Source organism: Erythrolamprus reginae, chromosome 1 (genome assembly GCF_031021105.1).
Source record: "Erythrolamprus reginae isolate rEryReg1 chromosome 1, rEryReg1.hap1, whole genome shotgun sequence".
Lineage (NCBI taxonomy): Eukaryota > Metazoa > Chordata > Lepidosauria > Squamata > Dipsadidae > Erythrolamprus > Erythrolamprus reginae.
In genome coordinates, this window is record NC_091950.1 from 291,125,712 (window position 1) to 291,132,259 (window position 6,548).

Consider the following 6,548-nt stretch of genomic DNA (forward strand, 5'->3'; position numbering starts at 1 on the left):
ATTATCTGGAAAACCCTAGTAAGTAGCTCTCAATCTTTTCTTCACCAGGGGCTCCATTTAGATACCCTTTGTGGCCATGGATTCCCAAGATTTAACTCAAGATTTAAATCATATTTCTTCAAGCCTTCTTGAACCCCCCATAACATTGTGCTCCCTACAGGGATTTGTGGACCGCAGAGAACCACTGCCCTACCCTGTTTCCCCAAAAATAAGACGTACCCCGAAAGTAAGATATGTCAGAGGTTTTGCAGAATTTGCTAATATAAGGCACTCCCCAAAAATAAGGCATAGTCAAGTTTACATACGGTACGGTGGAAAAACATACGGTACCATTCAAAGCTGTTCATAGCGGTACCGTAATAATGTGGTGTCCCCTGCTGGCCCCTTCCATCGCTTTGTACCATCCAGTACAGCAGACACAGTCTGCTGCTGTCTCACCGCCATTACAGTCTTCACTACAGTGCGTAGACTGTAGTTCCTCTGGTGGCTGGAAGCTGCAATAGCAGGAGTATACTGTTGTACCATATAAGTGCCGTCGTTTGTGTGTGTGGGTGCCATACTGACAGGTACCGTATCGTAATTAGTGTACCGTACGGTACACTTTCTTTGGGGGTGTCAGCTTTTCTGCCTGTGAATTTGTCTTATTTGAGAAATATAAGACCCCCCCCCCCAAAAAAAATAAGGCATTGCACAACTTTTGGAGCAAAAATTAATATAAGACAGTATCTTATTTTCGGGGAAACACAGTAGTTTGAAGAATAGACCTCTTTCCAAACCAAAAGGGACAAACCCAGCTTTATGGGAAATCAAAGGTATATTCTACCTACTTACAACAGAAATTTACTGGATTCCAAATCAACTGTACTAAGGCAGTCTAATCTTGCAGAATCAGGGGTGAAATTCAGCAGGTTCTAGAGAACCGGTAGCAGAAATTATGAGTAGTTCGTTGAACCAGCAAATATCACCTCTGTCTGGCTCCAGAGTGGAATGGTAATGGAGATTTTGCAGTATCCTTCCCTTGTCATGAAGCTAAAATGACTTAATAGAAACTTGTTCCTGAGAGCTGGATACACATTTATAATTAAAGATGGGAAATAAGATGATGCTTTCATTATAGAAATAATTTGGGTAGAAGACAACAACGTGATTTAATCATTATAGAGTAGTCATGGTATCAGGTATTTTCATTCAAATCGCATCTCTTAAGTTTCAAAAAGACTCTCATAAAATCAATCAAAATAGGATACAGCCCTTGTCCATAGGGTTTACAAACAGATCAACAAAAGAAAGAATTAGTAAGGGATAGAAAACAAGCCAACTTGAGTATTTCATCTGCTTAAGGAAGAACTTTTTCAAATGGCCAACCATAGCCAAAAAAAAAAAAATTAAGAAGAAAAGAATCACAATGGAATTGATCTTTAGCATCAGATTGGGACATTATGTGGTCCTGAATCTCCTTCTTTGATATTGTTATTATTAGTGTTATTTACTACATTACAATATTAAAACCTTTAAAGACTTTTGAGCTTCTACACATGGATTGAATTTTGTGGATTTTAGGGAGCAAAAGTTCAACTTTTTTCCAACTTGTAAACATAAAGCAATTTTGAGTGTTCATATATGTTTAAAGGGTATGAAGTTAACCCAAGACCTCTGGATATTTTTACCAATCTGTAATTTTAATGAGAGGTGGAAATGATGAATAAGGACAGGAGAACATTCAGACTAATTGTAATTAATTTTAATTAAACTTAAATGCAAATGATGACAAATTTGATTTTTGCTGTGGCCTCTCTGTCCCACCACTTCTTGGAATGCAACTTTTGTTTGTATACCACATCATTGAAAGATCACATAGGGCCCTCAATCAAGAAACAATTGCATCCCCTATTTTTCGACAAAAGTGCCCAACTGAACAACTTGGCTAACTCCACATTGTCAGTCTAGTGTAAATAAGACATTTCATTAATTATTTGTACAGAAATTCACATTAGAAATGAAAAATGCAATGAGTCATTCATATCTTGCTGCCTTTATCAGAAATTCTTTATGCGTTCACATTCTACCACCCATCTGACATAACATAATCTTATTTGAAGCTTTTGATTGCTATTTTTGAACATCTACAAAAAAAATTCTGAAATCTGAACATTCATTTTCCTAATTGGTGCTTCAACCAATACAGCAAAACTAATTTTTAGAACATTTTAATTGTTAGTTCCAAGAATAAGCCTAGCTAGTTAATAATAGCCATTTTCCTATAAACTGTTACAGAAAAGGTTTGTCTTAATAATTGTTTACTGTATTTATTTCCATGGAAATATTATATACATACATACATACATACATACATACATACATACATACATACATGCGCGCACACACGTTTTTCTGTCAAAAACATGTGTGTTTACACACACACACATTACATACAGGTCAAATTTAACTTTAAAATTTAAAAACTGAGGTCTGCGTTTAAAAATAGAAACATTTCATCAATGGCTAATAATATCTCTAGAAAGAAATAGAGTTAAGGAAGTCATCACTTTGTCTTTTGCAACCACAGTATGTTGTGGTGCTTTGTTTTTATATGGCAAAAATAAATGAATACATTTGTTTACAATGGTAATGTTGCATAATGGCATGAGAGAACTAAACTGACAGCAACATATATCAAGCTCATTAAAATCAATCTTATAAAAATACCACATTGAAAAGAAGGGAAAGGGAGGACGCTACTCTGTTATTCAGTATACAAACATAAATGCTTCCATAAAATAAGACATCCCTTCAAAGAGTATAAAACATCTCATGAAACTCCTTTTAGCAAGATTTTTATATCAAATGTGACTGTTTGACAAATCTGCTTAAATAATTACATATATAGAAATAGATATATTTAAAAATATATCTTACTTCAGTACCCTGTCTTTCGTTTGAGTAAAAATACATTTTAAAAGGAGGGACAAAATAATGTTTTTACCTAGAATGTTTTAACAAAATCATTTGAGATATATTTTAATGTATTGTTACCTTCTGAAAGTTTTGCCTATATGCGTTTTCTTTAACCACAGGTGTAATCTCGGTAGAAGAGCATATGGACACATGTATGAAGAGGCCGATTACCAGGTGGACTGAAGTATATTTTCAAGTTTAGGAGGATATAAAAATCAATATTGAACGAAAAGGCACTGTTCCAAAGTACCAGTATATTAAAAGGGCCAATGGCAATAATAGTGTAAGCAGAAATGATTTAAAATGTAAACATTATACACAAGTACACTTCCTTCTCTGTTAAGTGTATCTTGACAACAGTAGTTCTTAAGATTCTTTATATTTGGCCATTCTGATGACAAAATGGGAAGAAGGAAAGACTAGAAGCAACAGAGGAAACAGATTATGAGGTATTGTGAGAAATTAGGAAAGTTTGCCTCTTCTGATTTTGACACGTTAACAGGAGCAAACATTTCCTCATTTTCAAACTGTTAAAAATGAAAGCTGAATTTTTCTCAATAAGCATATTTGCATTAGATACAAATTCAGATATGTGAGTGACACAACTCTGATTGATTGTCCAATGAATCCAGAACTAGTTTACTAACACAGAACTGCACCATGGGCACCAGGGATGGATTCTAACTTACCTTGCTGCCAGTTCACTTCCTCCCGTCCCGCATGGGGGGGGGGGAGCCAAAAACCAGATGGCAACGCATGCAGTGCCAGAAACCTGGCTTCTGTACATGTGCAGAAGAAAAAATCTGGAAAAAAATCCCCGCACCAAAAAAGACAGCGGCAACCACGGACCAGCACTGACATAACCCAGTTCTGTGATGTCACCAGCAGGTCACTACCAGTTTTGGCAAACCAGTCTGAACCAGTAGGAACCCACCTCTGATGGGCACACTTACCTGGGAATGAGATATACTGCAGTGGAGTTTATTTTCAAGTTAATATTGTAGACCTTTTAGGTCTATACAGCTATTTAAAGTCCAAAAAAATATCATTTATCTTCAGAAATAGTGTCAATAGTTTCTTTGTCATCCAGACTGCTTTGTATCAGTGTGAACAATTAATAATGAATTGTAGTAAGCAAAGTAACAATTTGGTTAACTATTATAACCAATATTTTCCATTTCACTATAAGGTAAGAGAAGTACTCATTTATAGTAGACCATAGCTTAAGGAATAAGCTGTTTTAAACATCTCTGGGTATGAAAATTTTATTAATCAACTCTAAAAGTAGCACTTCTAAAAAATAAACTCTATAATGCAGTGATGGCAAACCTTTTTCTCCCTCGGTTGCCAAAAAAGCTTGCGCATGCGCTATCACCATGCGGGAGTGCCCACACCCATAATTCAATGGCTGGGGAGGGCGAAAACAGCTTCCCCTGCCCCCAGAGGCCGGAAACGGCCTGTTTCCCAACTTCTGATTGTGTGAGCCAAAAATCAGCTGGCCGGCACACACAAGCATGTTGGAACTGAGCAAGGGCAATGGCTCGCATGCCAGCAGATATGGCTCCGTGTGCCACCTGTGGCACCCATGTCATAGGTTCACCATCACTGCTATAATGGAACGGATGGCCAATTGATGATACAGTAGTCAAACCAATGAAAGTCCTGATTATTCCAGCTCTATACAAAACATATCCCAATTTCTATACAGTTGAAATATTAATAGCAAAGTTGTTTTCCTTTGTCTCTTGCAAAAGTTTTAATTTCCAGAAACACAAGAATGCCCAGTTCTAAATGTAATTTTATCTAAAGCTGTTCATGTTTCGTCTATGAGTGCATTATCTCATCTTGTAACTATTTCTCTTGCATGCTCTACTAAACATGAAGAGTTTCCCCAGTTGTAAGGCCAACTGGACCATGCCATCTGTTCAGTCTTATCAATTAATGCCCACCAAATGAATTTGGAATTATAAGGCAGGAAGCTTATGGATAAAGGATGTCAAAATTCTCTATGTACCGGTATAATATATAGGTCAGTGATGGCGAACCTTTTTTCTCTCGGGTGCCAAAAGCACGTGCGCACACACTAGCGCGCCTGCGTGAGTGCCCACACCCATAATTCAATGCTTCAAGAGGGCGAAAATTGCCTCCCGTGCCCGCCAGGAGTCCCTTTGGAGGCCAGACGCCACCCATTTCCCAACTTCTGGTGGGCCCAGGAAGCCTGTTTTTCACCCTCCCCAGGATCCAGATCCTTCCCTGGAGCCTGGGGAGGGAAAAAATGCCATCTCTATCCTGCCTGGAGGCCCTCTGGAAGCCAGCAATGCCCTCACAGAGCCTCCATGCGAGCCAAAAATCTGGCCAGTGTGCCTATGCGTGCTGGAGTTGAGCTAGGGCAACAGCTCGTGTGCCAGCAGATATGGCTCCGCGTGCCACCTGTGGCATCCGTGCCATAGGTTCACCATCACTGGTATAGGTATAACTCAGAAGTTAATCGGGGATGTCAAACTCAAATCATCACAGTGGCATCATGTGTCGTATTGTGATGTCCGCCCCCCCCCCCCCCCCGTTGCTAAACTGGGCATGGGAATGGCCAGCATGTGATGCATTAAGCCTGTGGGTTGTGAGTTTGACAGCCCAGAGGAGCGGAAATATTATAAACATGTTCCCACTCCCCACTCCTTCAACCCTGGGAATTTTGTCATATGTTTAAGGTATTAAATAAAGGCTTTCATTGGGAAGACAAAATGTTCCTGGTTGCTGACAGAAATGGTAAATCATCAAGCTGGATGACATTAGGTTGTCTTTCAGAAATGAAATAAATTTAGTGTGCTATAAAGTTAGGTTGCATGAACCAACAGTTCTGAACTAACAAATCTGCTTCTGACCATGACCTATTCTGCCCTGATGCAATTTTTTAAAAACAGGATTTAAATTAAGAAATTATTCCAGCGTAAGCAGTTATTTTCGTTATGGAAAGGAATGACAAGGTGATTTTAGAAAAGTGCACATATAATAGAATCAACACAAGTTTTAATATATGTACATGGTCAAAGGTATTGAAAAGATTAAGATAAATACTCCTGAGTATTTATTTTTTCAGCTTTTCTTAAAAGGGAACTTAATTTGAGGATGTTGCAGGAGAAACATAGCTGGTCATACAGCCTCATAATATAGATTGTCATGACAGGAAAAGAAAAAGGGAAAATAAATCATTTTCATAATTCAAGCAAGAGATCATATGAATTTGTAAGCATGTGGGGAGAAAATGTGGAATTTTTTATTTTCCCAGTTTAATCAAAAATCTTTTTAAAAAAAAAATCTTAATCAAAAGAATTGTATACAGTATTATGTATAGGTCCAATTTATAAATTTAAAAATATATTTGAACATTGACTAAATTTCAAGTGTACCTTCTAACTGAATACTGAGTTAACACAGTTCACAGTAAGAGTTTGGGAATTCATATATTATGCTTACATATAATTAATGACTATATGCTTTTAAAAAATTCAGAATCAGTTATTCTTTTGTTGGGCTAAAATCATGATATTAAATATGAATAATCCGGTATACATCTCATTGAAATAATAATAAAA